The sequence below is a fragment of the Eriocheir sinensis genome, unplaced genomic scaffold, assembly GCF_024679095.1.
Source record: "Eriocheir sinensis breed Jianghai 21 unplaced genomic scaffold, ASM2467909v1 Scaffold1461, whole genome shotgun sequence".
NCBI classification, from domain to species: Eukaryota; Metazoa; Arthropoda; class Malacostraca; order Decapoda; family Varunidae; genus Eriocheir; species Eriocheir sinensis.
The window spans coordinates 51458-70076 of record NW_026110808.1 but is presented as its reverse complement, the minus strand read 5'-3'; the positions used below and the strand labels follow the sequence as shown (position 1 = coordinate 70076).

Genomic DNA, 18619 nt, shown 5'->3' with positions numbered 1-18619 from the left:
ATTTTAGAGAGAGAGAGAGAGAGAGAGAGAGAGAGAGAGAGAGAGAGAGAGAGAGAGAGAGAGAGATACACCTCTTTCTTTCCAACAGGACGAGGAGCGCGGCGACTCCAATCATTCTTGACGTAAGTACAGAATCAATATTTTCACTTTTTAAGTTCTGCTTTTATTACTTGGGATTTCAGGTTTCCTGAGTCAAGACCATGCAAGGTACTGGTGTTTGGAGGCTTGCTAGATGAATCAGTACAATCTGTACATGCGTGTGGCGAGGACACTGAGATCGCGGAAAAGTTCATATATCTTGGTAGAGTAGTTCAGAACAACGGTGAGTCTCGCTAGAAAGTTTTATGGCTGCTTGGCCTGGCCCGATGTTATGACCACGCTCAGCGCGAGTGTCTGGCGTTGTCGATACCTGTGTAGAAGGACTAAGATCCGGATCTTTGAGTCCCTTGTGCTTCCTGTCTTTATCTAAGGCATGAACACTGAACAGTAACTTGAACAGGCGGCCTTTGGTAATAAGTGTGTCGCTGGAATGACTGTGTCAAATCAGCGACTACTCCGTGAGATCTATATGGGTAGGCGGTGGCCGAGTTGGTAGCGTACTGGCCCACATTCACGACGACGCGGGTTCGAATCCTCACGCTAATACTCGGATTTTTCAGTAACAGCCGAGTGGCTTAAAGCTACCCACATGCTGTCCTGAAGACCACCCATCAACCCGGACTCTAGAGGAAGCCGTCCAAGCTAATCAAGAACGAGTTCCGGGGGGCAGCATGAGCCAATGCAAGATGGCGCCACTATAAACACTCGCCTGCGCCAGAACGGGCTGGGCCGACCATCAGGCCCCACCTGGAAAAGCCTTGGGCCGACCATCAGGCCCCACCAGGAAGATGCCACCGGCGCAACAGGCAGCGACGTTAAAAAAAAAAAAAAAAAAATGACATATTATCCGCATGGTCCGTTAGTAGTAACAAATGTACGGAAGTGGGGGTAAATGGAGTGGGGGACTGGAAGTGGGGGTTGGGGGGTCAGCAGGGGTTACGGAAGAGGGGGTAGGGCCCCCTACCCCTACCCCGCCCTACACCCCCAAAAAAAAAAAATCACTATTTCACATGTTCCTAATCCCCCTCTCGGCCATCGTACGGAAGCGGGGTGACGGAGCGGGGGTAGGTCGGTCAGGGGAGGTGACGGAAGAAAGGGTGGTCAGCGGGGGGATGACGGGAGTGGGGGTAAGACGGTCAGAGGGCCGTCAGCGGGGGGGTGACGGAAGTGGGGGGCATGCACAAAGTGAGGGTAATTGCTATTGTTGTTGTTGTTGTTGTTGTTCTTGTTGTATACACACACACACACACACACACACACACACACACACACACACAAACACACACACACACACATATTCTGTGCTATATAAGCATCATACTTTAATAATTACCATCATTAATAGAGTTTCCGCTATGACTGAGACATATTCAGAGAACCTTCTCGATATTTTCCAATATCCTGCGCGCATAATAGTTGCAGGATATAGCAACTCTGGAAAATCGGAACTTGTACAGCAGCTTATTCTGAAGTATCATGAAAAGATCATTGTATGTACTTGACGATATTTTCATTGATGCTGTAAGGAACAAAATTGTGGTTGATGCTTTTACTCGCGGACGGCACAACAATATTTCATGCATATTTATCACTCAAAATCTATATATGGGTGGAAAGCATGCAAAGAATATTAGTCTGAACTGTTCTCATTTCCTCTTGTTAAGACAGCGCGATTTATCTCAAATTCACACTCTGGGCAGACAAATATTCGGGAAAGAGAAGGCAAACCAGTTTGTAGATATATAAATATGCTGTATATTCACGTCCTTATGGATATCTTCTTGTTGATTTGGGTATAAATACTCCTGAGTCCCTACAGTTTCGCTCAAACATTGTTGGAGAACCCCCAGGTGAACGCGTATTCCAATGGTGAACTCCAGGAAGAAGGAACTCTTACACGCACTATACTCCCAACATAACGAACCCTATGGTTTAAGCTCTCAGGCGAAATTATGGGAGAAAGCAAAAAGTATAAATCCGGCAATAACACGTGATGACGTATTCAACTTTTTGAGAAGCAATAAAACATATACATTGCATAAGCTACAGACTAAAAAATTTCACCGGAAAAAGATAATAGCCTCAAAACCCAAAGTAATCATGGCTGACGATTTAGCAGACGTGAGACATATTATAAGAAAGGAAAATAATAACATAGGCTACTTGTTAGTATGCATAGACGTGTTTTCTAGGTATATGCAAGTTGTCCTGTGTCGGAATAAAAGACGCAAAATACTATGCTCGTGGCCTTTAAACAAGTGGTGGAAAATAAAGATTCTGAAGGCTTACGAAGATTAAACACCGACTTGGGCACAGAATTCTGGAATCGAAAAGTAAGAAACTATTTATGTTCCGGGGCATTAAGCTATACAGTGTGTACTCAAGTGAGATCAAAGCAGCCCTGGCAGAGCGGGCCATTCGTACACTTAAAGCACGCATCTACAAGTTCATCACGTCTCAAAATTCTTCAAGATATATTGATCAGCTGCAAAACATGGTCAGTGCCACAACCGCTCGCCCCATTCTGGACTGAAGAACAAACAAACTCCCATTGATATTCATAGCTTAAAACCTATCTGCAATCAAACGGCAATTCCACGCAATGTATAAAACCCGAAGCAACCAGCGTCTTCCATCAGTTCTCGACTGGCAGTTGGAAATAGTTCGCCTTGTTGGAAGTGCTCGTTCTTCTGTATTCCATAAAGGATACACGCAGCAAAATACTCACGAGCTCTTTCGCATAAAATCAATTAAACACAAGAATCGCCCAAGAACTTATCTCTTAGAAGATTTGTCTGGAGAACCAATACAGGGATATTCTACGCGCCAGAGCTCGTCTTAAGCGCTCTGCCTGAGACATACGATATTAAAATACTGCGTTCACGAAAAATAAAGGAAAAAGCAGTATTTTGTATCGTGTTTGGGATACCCTGCTTCATTCAACAGCTGGATTGACGCTAATGATATTGTAGAAAATGCGTAAAAAGACACCACTCCTCAGTGCACAAAAACTTTGTCTTACTTTTGAAGAAATTAAAAGTAAAAGATAGAAACCGTGCTATAAGCAAGCAGCTCGAGAACAATTGAACTGTATATCTGAAATATTTTCCAGTTTGTTAAAGAAGCACCTCACCCTCAATAGCAAGTTATCAAGAAATTACGTAACTATCGGGAAGACATACGCCATAGCTAGAAAGAAAACTCCTCTCCATAAGAAAAGACTTATATTGACATCGAGACGGGCGGTAATATATTAGCTGCTATATTACCTATTGCCGCTTCCTTGATCGGAAAATTATTTGGATAATGCACGTATTATCTTGTTCCTGAGTCTACCGCTGAGCGTGTTTTAACGGGTATTAAGCCTAAATGCGCCAACTCCACGAGTCCGGGGGTCAACGGTCAATCGTGTTTCAACCCGCAGTCGACCCATCCCGATCATATGCCGGTCTCTGAACATGTGCCAGCAAGCAGCAGCGGTCCTGTCGTGTCGTCCCATGGTGCAAGACCAAGCACTCCTACAAGATTGAACCCGTCGTCTCGCTCTGTAAGAAAGAAAAGTTACAAAAAAAAGAAAATATCGCGATCTGGTGTATACAAAACCACAAAACTACCACCCGTGGAACTTAGAGTCACAGGGATTAGGGAGAACAAGATATCCTCCAATCCTGAAATAAGTAATTTAATACCTCTGTATGTTAAAAGTATCGACGTGCCATACGTCAATATGATGCTAGAACGAATAAAAGACAATCCCATCGTAAAATGGGATAGCCGAGGCAACCTATTGTCTTCTGTTCGATCCTCCAATATCCTGTACATGTTGAATTTACTCTAATGCAAGTCAAAACCAACGATTGCTGACATTGCTGATATAAAACACATCATTGACGCCACGGGTGTATTACCCAGCGAAATAAAAATACGCGCGTGCGGCAAAAGATTCAGGATCTGGTTTCACCAAACAACCATCGTTGGCAACTTACAGATGGGACCCATATTAAATCCGCTTTTCCAATGTGCTAGTGCAGTCCTACATTGTGATTCAAGAAAGAAACAGAATCATGGACGTTGTAGATACTGAACCGCGTTGGACGCGCGACTTCTACAGAGGGGGCGGCGACGTCATGGAGAGAGAAATGCCGGAGGCGAGGACGAACACGCTCGGACACGGTGGTGCCCCGAGCGGGCTTATAAGAGAGAGCAGATGGGACGATGGTTCGCTACTCGTCCTCGCCATCAGCTGAAGCGGTACTATTCATCACTCACCAGTATACCAGAGGACACCATGTCGGACGCCTACGTGTTCAACTACAAAGACGGTTCTCCTGGCGATGACATCTACCGCAACAACAAGACCATCATCGTTTCTTCCCTCAACTGCAGTTCCTGCATGAAAAGAGGGGTTTAATGGACGCCTACATGGATTAAACCCTCACAGTAATATCTACCGCGAAAGAAGCCTGATCTATCAACTGAACAGGTGTCGCTGGGAAGATCGTGGTATTCCCGGTAGTCTGCATATTCGCTATCCTCCGAGTGAAAATCTCCCTTATGTGGCGTGTATCCTAACCCAATATGCTCCTGGCCGCGAACTGGAAAATAACCCTATAAACCAAGGATATCTTCAGACGTCAAGAGATCAAAATTTCATTCGTGGGGTAAAGGAAGACAGTTATGATAACCGCCTCCGCTGGTTTAAAGAGTCCATCACAAAACTGGTAGAATGGGTGATTAAAAGCAACATTACAAGTGTCGTCTTCCCTACAATATTGCAAGCGCTGGAATTCTTTACGTGTTGTGGAAAGTTGACTACCAACCGCATCTCCAAGAGGCTGCGGCTGAACTCCAACTGCATAATATATCGTGCGTCATCCTGGACAGATGGTGGACCTGCAATGAGCCTGAAACAAAATTAACTCTATCTGTGTCTCCCGAGCGAAACAGGAAGAGGAAACTGGTGGATACAGAGGACGATGCTGTGGCTGACGAATGGAAAAGAAAACGGGACGGTGCTGTAGTCGACGTGGGTCCTGAATAACTATAGCTCCAGACAATTTCCCAATAATTATGTACATCACTAAATGTAAAATATGTCAATAAATAACAATGTAATGATGTTTAGTATGATTTACCTTCAATATGTAATTGGCATCTCGTCATGTCTACCTCTATATAATGAAATGATTATAATATTTTGCTAGTGTCTTGCTTGCTCTAAATGGAGTCACATCATATATATGTTACCAGCATTGCGGATGGGGAAATTTACCCCAAATCCAGCACTAGCTTTACTAATAATATACAAACTCTAACATTAGACAAGGACGTGGAATATGAAGTCGGTCTACTGAACGTGTTGCTTCCCCGTCGGTATTACATTGTTAAACCGGGTGAACCAGAGTGTAGTATACACCTTGAATGTGGTATAAGACCAACGCCAGATTCAGAAGCTATTGAAAGACGCACACTGTCAAAGGCTATTAATGCTAATATCTTGTATAATGACACTGGGTATTTGCTGATGTGTGTTAACGGTATAATAACGACATTGATAAAGGAGATGGTCGATGGATACAACTACCATTTACTAGCGTATTCTAGAGAGGTTCTTGCATTTAGCTCCACAAATGATCATTTAACTTTGTTCTGCTACAATGGTTATCATCCACAAGTTGTATTTATTAAGGTTTCCTTTGATGTGCGACTGGCCCAGGTTCTCGGTTTTGTCCCCAACTTAGGTTATGCTGTGTTTTCTTCCTTGGGTACACATGAAGAACAAAAAACCGTTCTTGTTCCGCTACATGGTCATGCCCTCTGTTGAGAAATGGTGACGTACAGTGTGTTCTCATTTACACTGACCTTGTCAATCCCTCTAGGTATGCAGGGAAAATGTAATATTCTTGATGCCTTTTCGCTCCGGAGGTCTAACAAAAGGCGTGCATCCAACTATATATAAGTCCCTTAAATCCAAAGTAATTGATTCGATTTCTATTAAACTCACAGATCAAAAGGTCGTCCATGCATTTCGAAGAAGGATACCTGTTACATGTTTACTTCATATCCGATCGCGTTGAATCTTTGAGTACATTTTGCTGTATTAATAGGAATGTTGTCCATTTGAAAAGACAGTCTCCTCGCCGCCACCATGCGGGTTACATTCATCCCTTCTTCCGTAGCAGAATATCATACCCTGTTTTCGAATGGCAAACATATATCATCCCGAGGGAGTGGTATTGATGATATAGTCACACTTTCTTATGAACCAAGCTATCACAGAGGCGGGGGTTTATTCTCGGTTTTAGCTGGACTCGCTAAAAGAGCTTTCCCTTTCCTAGTGAAAAATGTCATTGTGCCTTCAGCTTGAACATTTGGAAACAACGTTCTAGATGATATTTCACAGGGAAGCAACTTGAGAAGCTCTATAAAAAAGCATGGAATTAATTCCTTAAAGCAAGCTGCAATGAAATTGACTAGAGGAAGGGAAAAAGAAAGTCAAGAGAGTCGTGAGGAAAATTTGTTATTAAATGGAAATCTTTACAGATTTTTAATCTTTGTTGAAATATGAGCAGTATGTCGATCATAACCAGCGCTGTTGGTGTCGGGAAACCGCGTTCTCCACTTGGGCAATATGCCGCCGGTGTCAGTGAATTGTTTCCGCCCTAACAAAATGAGATTATTGGAAACAACGATTGCCTCCCGTTATGATGCTGATGTTTTACCTACTAACCTCGGATTCAATATGAAATTATCCGATAGATATATAGAATTTCTCATTCCTGGAACACTTGGCAGTTTTATTGATTTGGGGAAATTGGTGTTGCACACCTCTTTACGCTTAACTAAGCCAGACAATACTACTCCTCTCGAAGACGCTCAACACGTTGAATTTGCAAATAATACCGCGCACAGCCTATTCAAATCAGTGCAATGTTTTTTGGGAGATGTAGCTGTTGACAACAATGTACTTTATGGGTACACGTCATACGTTAAAATGCTGAATACTTTGTCGCCCAACAAATTGAATACAATTGGAGCCAATGCTAATATTACCATCCCAGAGAACGGTTTTATTTCCAAAGTAACAGCAGAATACTTTGACAATCGCGCAACACAAGACCATTATGAAGCGGGTTAAGACTCACGGTATACAACTCTGTACCCCGCTTCTTCTGGATATAAGTTCTTTAGACAGTTACTTGCTCGATGGTATTTCGATTAGACTCAGAATGGAACTATCTAGTAATGCATGGCTGCTAAATTCTCCAACTGGCGATAACATTCGTCTGCATATAGATTCAGCCAAGCTGCTTTATACGCGACTGTTTCCTTATCCTAATGCACTTCATGCTTTGAACGCGTCTCTCGCCACAGGGAATCTTTTGAAATCGACATTTACCAAAACCCTCTTGAAAACCTATGTGCTAGCCAAAGACCAAACCTCAGGAACGTATGATCAACCGTGGGTGATGTTATTCCGGAAAAACTCTCGCTTATTATAACGAGCATGGAAGCTCATTCTGGCGACTATACGCTAAATCCATTGTATTTGAGCCATGGCGATATAAGTCAAATAAGCTAAGTGTTAATGGTAGAACCATGTATAATATTCCTAGTAAATTCCCTCATGACTATGCTGAGCTCTACCATCGTACTTTGGATGCACTTGGTTTTCACAAAGACCATTTAATCGGAAAGGATATTTTCGGCAAGGGGGCAATGATTTGCACATTGATTTGCGTGCTGAAAACTTGAATGATAATTTGCCCGTTGAAATGAATGGGGGCTTAGACTTAGCTTGAATCTAAGCAAGGAGAAAACGAGAACTGTCTGTTGATACTGTTTGGCGAAACAGTGGGTATAATAACAGTTAATTCTGAAAGACGGCTGCAGTGTGATGTGCGCTTGAAGCGGCTGTGCGATGAACAACATGGAGATTGAAAGAGGATTGAGGGGGCACATAGGAAAGCAAGCCTTGTTTTTAGGCGTGTTATTGGCAGACGAGGTAAACTCTATACCTCGATATAGAAAACCTATAGTGTGCATCGTCAATACGCTACCAAGTTATTCTAAAAGAGAAATGGGACACTGGATTTGTCTCTACTATGAACCGGGCATGGCAGTGTTCCTAGATAGTTATGCTCTCGATCCAAAATTATACTCTGATCATTTCAAATATATTGATTACCCCGGGCTATGTATGTATAAAAATGCATTTCGACTTCAAAGCACGCGAAGCGATGTGTGCGGGGCTTATGCCATGTACTTTGCCTACAATGTTTCGCACTTGGGTGTAAGAGAAACTCTTGAAAAAATATGTATGGAGTTTTCCAAGACCGAATATTCGAGGAATGATGAACACGTGATGCGATTCGCTTACAGCAAGTTTATAATGCCCGTATGTCATCAAACATTTAACACGTGTTCATAAAAAGTAAGTATTGACTTATTGATTTTTTCATATTGAATTGTATTACATTCCATGAAGCTATTCTAAGCATAAATAATTTTCTAGTTCCTTTATCGGGGGGTGGGGTGGTTGTATACCATGCTTAAATCAGAGGTCTGGCTCCACTCACAGGTCCTCACTCGTCACCGCCACTACCCCGTGCAGCCCCCGCCCCGCCCCGTCCCGGGCCCCGAGCAATCCTGTCGCATCCTGTCGCCGCACCTCTCGCTATCGCCGCCGCCGCCGCCGCCCGCCTGATTTGGCGGGCAGTCTTTTATGCATGAGCCGGATCGAAACATAAAAGCGTTTTATTCATGTTTCCACAAATCGAATAAATTTTAAGACAATTATTGTGTTTTTTTTCATCCGTTTCTTTTTTTTTTTTTTTGATAAAGGTCATATAAACAAGTCAAACAAACTCAATGTTTATTGGAATTTGGTCAAATTATGATTCCAGATTCATCATGTGCAATTTTATAATATCATAGGCTCCAACATTAGTCCTATATACAGAATATATTTACATATATTTTATATTTAACATAAAAATAGCAGGCAAATTCTTACACTATAAACAGTATATACAACATTCACACCAGTCCCTATCTTATAAACAACTACAATTTATTCTGAAAAGTCTGTATCTACTAGCATATATTCAAGGGGGGGTAATGAGAGCATTTGATTTATTTCTTCCTGTTCCGCGGCTTGCATTAACATGTCATCATCCGCCTCTACCCGTTTTATCAAGGGAAAATATTGCTCGACCAGCACATCCCGTTCTCCCCACAATTCATAGGTTTCTTCTTCTAGTTCTCCCATTTCACCGATCTCTTGCCCACCCATTACCTCGGCTAGTCTCGCTTCTGTTATGCCTCTTTCATCGCCTTCCTCCAAATTTTCTTCGTTTGACAGTGTCATGATCTGGGCTACCTCCTCCTCCTGCTCTTCCTCCTCTATCCCTATAGAATTATCGGGATGACCGTAAGATCGCGACTCCAAGGTTCTAATGTAGTATCTTTTGTCCTCAACTACAGATATCCCTCTCTTGGGATATTTACTGTACTCATTCGTCCATTGCGCACTGTGAATCCCTGATAGTCAAAGGTAAATGTTTGCTTCTGGAATAGGGCGTCTTTGTATCGCTGATGAGCAATTTTCTTCTTTATGAACTTTGGAACGCCCTTAGCTGAACTCAACCGGTCACCGTCTGCCAAGAGGATGGAGTAGCACTTTGGTTTTACACCTACAAATTCTGAGATGGTTCTTTCCCCCACTTCAGACTTGATAAATCCAATCTTTCCTTTTTTGTCTGTGCTGTACAAGTAATGTGATGGGATAAAGTTACTTGTGTCTATATAGCTTTGAAGGGTTCCTGCGAGTACTCTGTTAATAGATCAGGAGTTTCAATTTCTGTTATTAAGGAATCAGTGTCGCAATACACTAGTTTCGCCTGATCCCCGTAATGAGCCTTCAACACATTGTAATAGAAATCATATAGTCGCAGCTTGGACAGCTCTAGGATGTAGTAGCCAATGTAGTTGGATGATTCACCGTGAATATTTCCTATGGCGAGTTACAACTACATGACCATCATTGAGAGGTACAACGCGTTTAAAGTAAGGACTTCGGGCCAGCTTCAAAACTTTTCGCGGTTGGTGACAATATCTATGTCTTCACTATATTTGGCCACGTTCATCAGGAATCGACCAAAATGCTGTTTGAAATACACTTGATTGCATTTTTCTGGATAGGGCAAGTAGCCCATTTGCGGGCGTCTCTGTTATCCCGCATGAAGTCCGCAAGAAAGTGCTTTGCTTAAACGTATAAATAGCATGCACTTTTTAACAACCAGGCCTAGTCGAATAAGTAGTTTAAGGAGGGCAGAGCAAATAGCATTTTCTCCTGAGCAGCATGTGTTCCAATCAGTTTTATGTTCTTACACGGTGCTGGACGGTTTTCTTCATACCATTCGCGTGTGACTGACGATATATCTCTGTTGGTGATATTGTGTCTTCTGATGATCAGTGGGAGGTCATCCGTTTTCTCAACGACTTCACGTGAGACAGCCTCAGTATCGCACAGAATGAGATATCCAAATCGCCATCGGTTGCTTGATTGACCAAGCCCCGCTCAAAAACGACTGCAGTGCTGTCTCGTCTAGTTTTCTCATATCCCCACATGGCAACTTCTCTTGCATTACAGTGGGATAAAGACTGTTGAAGTCAAGATATGAAAGGAAAGTGCTTCTATCATGTTTTGGATTAAACTGAGGGTTCGTGTAGATGTTATTGGCGCGTACAAAACGACGCACAACACTTGTGTAGCCCCACGCACATTTGTTTGAATGCAATGATATATGTCTGGGCTACTAAGCACCTCTAATTCCTGCTGTGTTTTTTAGCAGAAAGGAGTCATAGGCAAATCCTGGCAGGCTAACATAATTTACAATATCCAACCTCCACTGGGTTTTCAAAATACCTCTCCACTCTAGGAAGACATCACATAGAAGACCAACATCCACTTTTACATAAAGCAACAAATAGTCCTTCAGGTTCTGACACCCAGCTACTTTCCAAACATTCTGAGCATGTTTATAATCACTTTCGGAAAGTTCTGCTTCTTGAAGCGAATTGAAAATCTTCGCGGGATGGAAGACGTGTCTCAGAAAGTCGTTCCATCGAATCCATATAGTCATAACAAAACACCTGCTTTCCCTTGATCAATAATGGCAACGCAGGTGGCACATCTTTCAGCATCTGTTGTGTGCATATGGGTTCGTTCCCATTACTGATGAATTGGTTCGCTAAAGCCGCGAGCGAACCAGACATAAAGGCATAAGAGTCAATAAATCTCAAGTCATTTATGATGACTTCATGGTATTTGTGAACTGAACGTTTTGGTCTTAGTTTGATTTTCAAGTCAGGTATCGTTAATTCACGCAGGATTAACGACATGTCGTAATTAGCATTATGTGCAATGAGAGTGAGCTGCAATTTGTGATTTTTCATTTGGAGGTTGCATCTATTACAATAAGCTCCAATGTAATTGTTTCCTGATTTTTCATGGTCATGATGTTTTACTCCTTTACCTTTTAAAAAACCCTGTTTGCAGAGAAGACAGTGAGTTTGCTCATTGTGACGTGTCGTATCTTCATCGGTCATGTTGATTTTATTGTAGCCTTTAGAAAATTTCAACTTTTTCCAGGCACACTGCATTGTATGAATAAAATGGTTTACAGCATTACTTCCACAATAGGATCCGCTTTGTACTGTTTCTCCGTTTCTATTCACTATAATGTAAGCATACGCTATGGCAAAGTGATGTCACATCCAGACACATTCGAAGAAAGCTCTACGAAAATACTCTCAAAGTCATAGAATGCTAAATAAGATGGCTCATATGCCTTAGCATGATTAATAAATTTCACAGTAGAACCCGCGGGTGGGAATCTTAGTCTTGTGATCATCGTTGGGCAAATTAGCACATGTTCAGCAAGCGTTGTCTTGTTCTCACAGGCGCACAGGCAGATATCGCAAAACATTTTTTTCCCGCGACGTTGGCAGGTAAACAGGTTCATGTATGCGTCAAAGTCTTGGATAAGAGCTAGGTGTCTGTTCCCCAACAACAGACAATGAACAACTTCTTGATCTTTGAGCCCCTTTCTGACTAGAGTTAGTTCGCCTTTTTTGTCTTCAACGTTGTCTAGACAGTAAACGCGAATACTTATGTTGTTTAATCTTTCAAGCCGACCGAGGTCTTCCCAGGATACCGGGGTTGGAATGTTACCCGTATTAATTATAGAGGCCAAGCAAGCATTCTCCCATTGCCTGCCCGATGGAACTACATTTCTTGACTTTAGATAGCGATAAGCTGTTAGAACTTGGAAAACACAGTCCGTGGGTCCCGAAGGGTTGAGAACTTGTGTTTTCCCTAGAACACCCTTAGGATAGGGCACATACTCTCCAATACTATTGTGCAGCATTATAAGAGAGAAGGAAAATTTTACGCTAACTATTTCATCTAACGTAAATCCACTGCCCTCTTCGTCCGACATGTCATGTTCAAACCGATTAACAAAATATTCGGATAGTTCACGTACATATGAATCTATATCGTCATAGCTAATTACCTGCATATGACTTCTCATATACATATCTCTATATTGAACTCCACCGTCGGGGTCTTCTCTGACTAAACGCAGATGCATGTCAACGTACACTTTAAAAGAAGGAGGTCTAACCTGCTGGCAGCCTTGGAATACAGACTCTACTGCCTCGCGAAGACGGCCAGTGTTGTTGTTGAAATATGATGCAATGTCGCCGTTGTCTGCTGGTGGGACGGGCACGTCGATCGTTGTTAAGGCCCCGTTGAAATGTTGGCTTATTTCACCGGGTGTTGGTGAGGGTGTTGTTGTCGGCCGTCCCGGGTTATAACCGCTGGGTCCTGGCTGTGGAGAACTGTTTGGATGGGAGAATCCTCACGACGGGCTTGCTTTTTCCTGCAGGTGTCTGAAGAAAGGTAAAATAATATTAGAGAGAAATAGTGAAATTACAATTTTTTCCTTAGAACAGACGTGTGCGCAATAAAAAACGTAGAAACTTACCGTTTGTTCCTGTATTCGCTTGTTTTCGTTTTCGTCCACTACCGATCGCTGAAGAGGAGGGCCAATGGCTGAGCCTACCAGACCCGCCTTCTTCGGAGATAGTCATAAGGAATACGAAACACAAATGAAATTTTTGAACCCTCTATCCCGCTCATATTTTACTGTGACACTTAAAATACAATATGGAAAATGTGTCTCTTGTAAAACACATTTTAACAATATTGCATTTCAGAAGATGTGTGTTTTGACCTACCTTTGGTTTTGACTGGCTTCGTCGCTGAGACCCGCCCGTGGAGAACAACTTCCAATATCGCTGGGGTCTGGTTGAGAGAAACCGACATCTGATCGATCAGAGCTAGTCGACGACGTCTCTTCTGAAAAAAGATAGAAAGACTAAAGTCGATATTGACCATGCTGCCCAGCTCTCTACCCCCCTCCGTCATCCACATCTGCTACTGTTTTTTTATGACAATCATATAAAGTAACGCAAACATTTAAGTACTTACCATTGTTTCTAGTAGATATATCTTTCGATCCAGTCCCAAGGCCCTCTGGAAGGCAGGCCGCCCTATGAGCTGCGAGTGCGGACAACGGGAAGTAATTATTACACCATGAACATTTGATACAGGGGTGTACAGGGGTCCTCATGTTTACGGGAAACAAGAACAGGAGACCTCTTGACCTGACCGCCTGAGAGAGCCTGTGAAGTGCTCGTTGGCTTGACGTCCATAAATACCCTTCGACATTGTGTGTTCGTTTGTACATGTGTGTGTGTGTGTGTTCCTCAGGTCAGTCCTTAATGACCCGAGGTTTATTGTAATGACTTGAATCATTAAGGCTTCCGAAGACCAGAAGGCGTGGCCTCAGATACATGGAGATGTCATCGAAACATTTTTTACCGTGAATTTTATCTCGCATGAACAGATGTGTGTGTGTGTGTGTGTGTGTGTGTGTGTGTGTGTGTGTGTGTGTGTGTGTGTGTGTGTGTGTGTGTGTGTGTGTGTGTGTGTGTGTGTGTGTGTGTGTGTGTGTGTGTGTGTGTGTGTGCGTGAGTGTGTGTGTATGTATGCATGTGCGTGTGTGCGCAAGCATGTGTGTTCCTCGGGTCAGTCCTTAATAACCTGAGGTTTATTGTAATGACTTGAATCATTAAGACTTCAATAGGCGTGGCCTCAGATACATGGAGATGTCATCGATCCATTTTTTCCGCGATTTTATCTCGTAAGACCAGATGTGTGAGCGTGTGTGTGTGTGTGTGTGTGTGTGTGTGTGTGTGTGTGTGTGTGTGTGTGTGTGTATGCGCGTCAGTGGGAAGGAGGGAAAGATAAGACGCCGGAAACAGGTGCGCGGGGCACATTCCAGCCTGGTCATTAACCTAATGTCTTTAACCTTTTTCTGTGATTATAATCTTGTGGTCACTCGAGATATCTATCTTAACTTGTGTGAGTGTGTGTGTGTGTGTGTGTGTGTGTGTGTGTGTGTGTGTGTGTGTGTGTGTGTGTGTGTGTGTGTGTGTGCGTGTGTGTGTGTGTGTGTGTGTGTGTGTGTGTGTGTGTGTGTGTGTGTGTGTGTGTGTATGGGAAGAAAGATAAGTCACCGGGAACAGGTGCGCGTGACGTATTCCAGCCTGGTCATTAACCTAATGTCTTTAACCTTTTTCTGTGATTATAATCTTGTGGTCACTCGAGCTCACGATTTTATCTTAACTCTTCAAGTACCCTCCGCTGACCCCCCCTCTCGTGGTCATTCGAGGGTCCAAGTTCTTATCTTAACCCTTCAAGCACCCCTTCTCCCGTCCCCCCCACCCCCCCACCCCCTCCTGCTGGGCATCCCTACTCCCGTCACCCTCTCGCTTCCGTACGCTAGTCCGAGAGAGGGAGGTGAGGGGGGTGAAAAGAAAAGAGATGGGGTCCAGATACCCCTTCCGTAACCCCTGCTGACCCCCAACCCCACTTCCAGTCCCCCACTTCCAATTACCCCTCTTCCGTAACCCCTGACCCCCAACCCCCACTTCCAGTCCCCCCCACTTCCAATTACCCCCACTTCCGTACATTTGTTACTACTTCCGTTAATTTGAATACCGGTGATACCAGTTCGGGAAACTCAGGTACCGGTAGTACCAGTACCGGTACCTGTTGGTGGCGCCAGTTTCGAGTATCACTTCAGTACCAGGGCCCGAATTTACAATTAATCTTAAACCGCTAAGTTTGACTTTAGGGCGAGTTTAACTTTATTCTTCATCTTATCCCTCATAAATTGATCTTAGCTGACGGGATATTTTAGGCGGGCCCAAACCCGTATTAAGGAGCCTAAGTCGAACTTCAGTCGCCAAGATGGCCGAACGTCAACAAGCCCGTCAGCGCCTAGAGAAGACTTTTCAAGAGCGAAGAGACGTTCTGAATACTTTGAGTGACGCAGAACTATTGAAACGCTACAGACTGGATCATGCAGGAGTACTGTTCGTAACGGATTTGGTGAGAGGGGCCCTGCAAAGCCCTACTTCAAGGAGTTTTGCATTGACACCCGAAATGAAAGTAATTATTACACTGCGTTATTTAGCAACGGGGAAAATGCAGATGTGTAACAGTGATGATCTTGGTCCATCACAGTCGTCAGTAAGCAAAGCGATCACCAATACCCTCAAGGCACTTACACAACTAGCCGTACTTGTCCAATTCATTCGATTTCCTCGCACCGTCCCTGAAATCCGAGAGAAACAACAAGAATTTGTGCAAGTTGCAAACTTCCCTGGCATTGTTGGTGTAATAGATTGCACGCATGTCAGGATACTGGCCCCCAGGGAATATGAAGCAGACCATGTCAACAGGAAGAATTTCCATAGCATAAACACACAATTAGTGTTTGATGCCAAATATAATATTCTTAATGTTGTAGCTAATTGGCCTGGGTCCACTCATGATGCTCGTATTTGGCGTGAGAGTGGCCTCAAACGCATGTTTGAGGATCATCGTATACCACCGGATTCATGTCATCTATTAGGGGACAGTGGCTACCCTTGCAGACGGTATCTGTTGACTCCCTTCCCTCTACTATGTGTAGAGTGTGGCAGTCTCTCCAATTCACTCCCCTTTTCCTCTTGGGAGAAGTGAAAGCGGCAATATTTTCCATGATTACTTCGTCAGAGGGTGGGTGATGCAGGAATGAGGAAGACGAACAGGAACGCGTGTCCGTGTTTACATTCAAGAGAAAAAAAAAAGAATATCACCTTGCGCGGATGATAAACGTAACCTTTATTTTATAAATACTACCTTATTATGCCCATATTTCTGAAGTATATCATCATATAACATTGATAAAGTAGTATTACTGCATATTCAGTCACTGAAGTGTTGCAATTCTGCAATTTGAAAAATACATCTTTTGCCAGGACAAATTTTCATACTGGATCAGCTGTTGAGTGAAGTTGAACCTATTTTTTCATTAAGCTCAGCTATAAGTTAAACTCGAGATTCATTGGAACTTTTAAGTTAAAGATTAAGATTAATTGTAAATTCGGGCCCAGTACACTTAGTGCCGCCAGTACCGGTACTTAGATAATCGGCAGTATCCTAACAACGTATGCCTCGATTGGGAAAAGAAGATGAAGTTTACAAAATAAATGATGCTCAACAAAATGTAAATCCGTGTGGACTGCGAACGTTTAAAAAAAATGGATACAATAACAACAGGATCCATCAAGACACCTCTTTTGGACGTCACCTGAAGTGGAATCCAATTAAGACATTTCTTATCCCTGCCAAAGGTCGGAAGCTCTAGGCAGTGTTAAGAACTTGTATAATGTAATATATCTTGTAACCTTTTAAAGGATATGACAACAGTAAATGAAAGAAAAGATGTTAAGAGTATGCTCAGCTACTCCTTGGCGATATTTGAGACAGAAGAGGACACAGAGTGTGAGGACACAAATGACTTCTTCAGGAAGCACCCCCCCTCGGACCTTGCTGTGTATCAATCAGTCATTGGGGCACACCGCGGTGCTGTCGCACCCAGGTGTGGAAAACTTCCGAGAAAGATGGAGTGAGTGTCGAGTTTTTGCAAATAAAAGCTGGAGAATGGTATAAAAACATCGATTTTTTCTCATAAAATCATCATAAAAGAATCCATAAGACTGGGGCATGCAGGCACCAATATACACAGACAAGGCAACGTTAGGAGAAATCGCCCTACCTGCGGAGGCCGTCACCTTGGCCCTTGTGCCAGTAATGGGGGGGGTCCCATTACCTCGGGCCAGTATGACATCCAGGTAAACCCGGTGGTGGCTGCGGGGATCATGTTTCTTAAAGGTCCCTCTAAACGAGAAAAATGAGAAAAAATCATCACTCACGCAAATCATTTCATAATATATATCAAAGCATTTGTGATCAGTTTATGCATCATCTATTTTTGGGGGTTTATATTATGGCAAAAATTTGGCCCATCGCTGGTACACGGTAAAGCCACAAATTTGGCCCGTCGCTACTACACGGTTAACCACAATTTACCTTCTCAGGTACTCAATTATTGGGCTCGAAAAGGAGAATAAACAGCTTGGCGGGTTGTGCGCCGACTGCCCAGTCAATTTGAAACCGGGTACGCGGATTAATGGGGAGGCGGTGGCTGAGTCGACAGAGTGACGGCGCCGCGTTCAGGAGGACGCGAGTTCAATCCCCGCCCGGTGCCACCAAGCTGGGATTTTTCAGCCGCCGCCGAGTGGCTTAAAACTACCCACATGCTGTCCAGAAGACCACCTATCAACCCGGACTCTAGATTCTAGGATTAAAGATGAGCTCCGGGAGGGCAGCATGAGCCAATTTAAGATGGCGCCACTATAAACACTCGCCTGCGCCAGAACGGGCTGGGTCGACCATCAGGGCCCACCGGGAAGAGGCCTACCGGCGCAATAGGCCGCGACGTAGAAAAAAAATAATCGTGCTAACCACTAGACCGTCGAAGCGCTTTGAAAGTAAGGAAAGATCTAACATAAGAAATAACCGTCCTATCAGCTTACTCTTAGTTATATATCATTCATATACGAATCACAAACAGCACAAAGGAGGGGGAGGCGATGGCTGAGTGGTTAGAGTGCCGGTCCCGCATTCGCCGCGTCCTGGATGATGTCGCCTCGAATCCGCCGCTACCACCTGGGATCTTCCAGTCACCGCCGAGTGGCGAAAGATTACCCACATGCTTTCCTGAAGATCACCCATCAACCCTGACTCTAGAGGAACTGTTCAAGGGAAATAATAGGGGCTTCGTGGTGCAGTGGTTAGCACACTCAGCTTACAACCGAGAGAGCCCGGGCTCGATTCCCGGACGGAGTGGAAAAAATTGGGCGGCTTTTCTGATACCCTATGCCCCTGTCCACCCAGCAGTTTTTTTTTTTTTTTTTTTACGTCGCGGCCTATAGCGCCGGTAGGCTTTTTCCCGGTGGGGCCTGATGGTCTGCCCAAGGCTTCTTCCCGGTG

At 43.7% G+C, this 18619-nt stretch overlaps 1 protein-coding gene across 1 annotated transcript in view; it reads left to right on the top strand.

Moving 5' to 3' along the window:
* The first annotated feature begins 103 nt into the window (after nt 1-103).
* Nucleotides 104-18619, top strand: part of LOC126990142 (protein SpAN-like) — a 39598-nt gene continuing 21082 nt past the window's right edge. Inside the window, exon 1 of the mRNA XM_050848704.1 lies at nt 104-122. The gene's annotated coding sequence lies outside the window, so the exon portion shown is untranslated. The remainder of the gene's footprint in view (nt 123-18619) is intronic.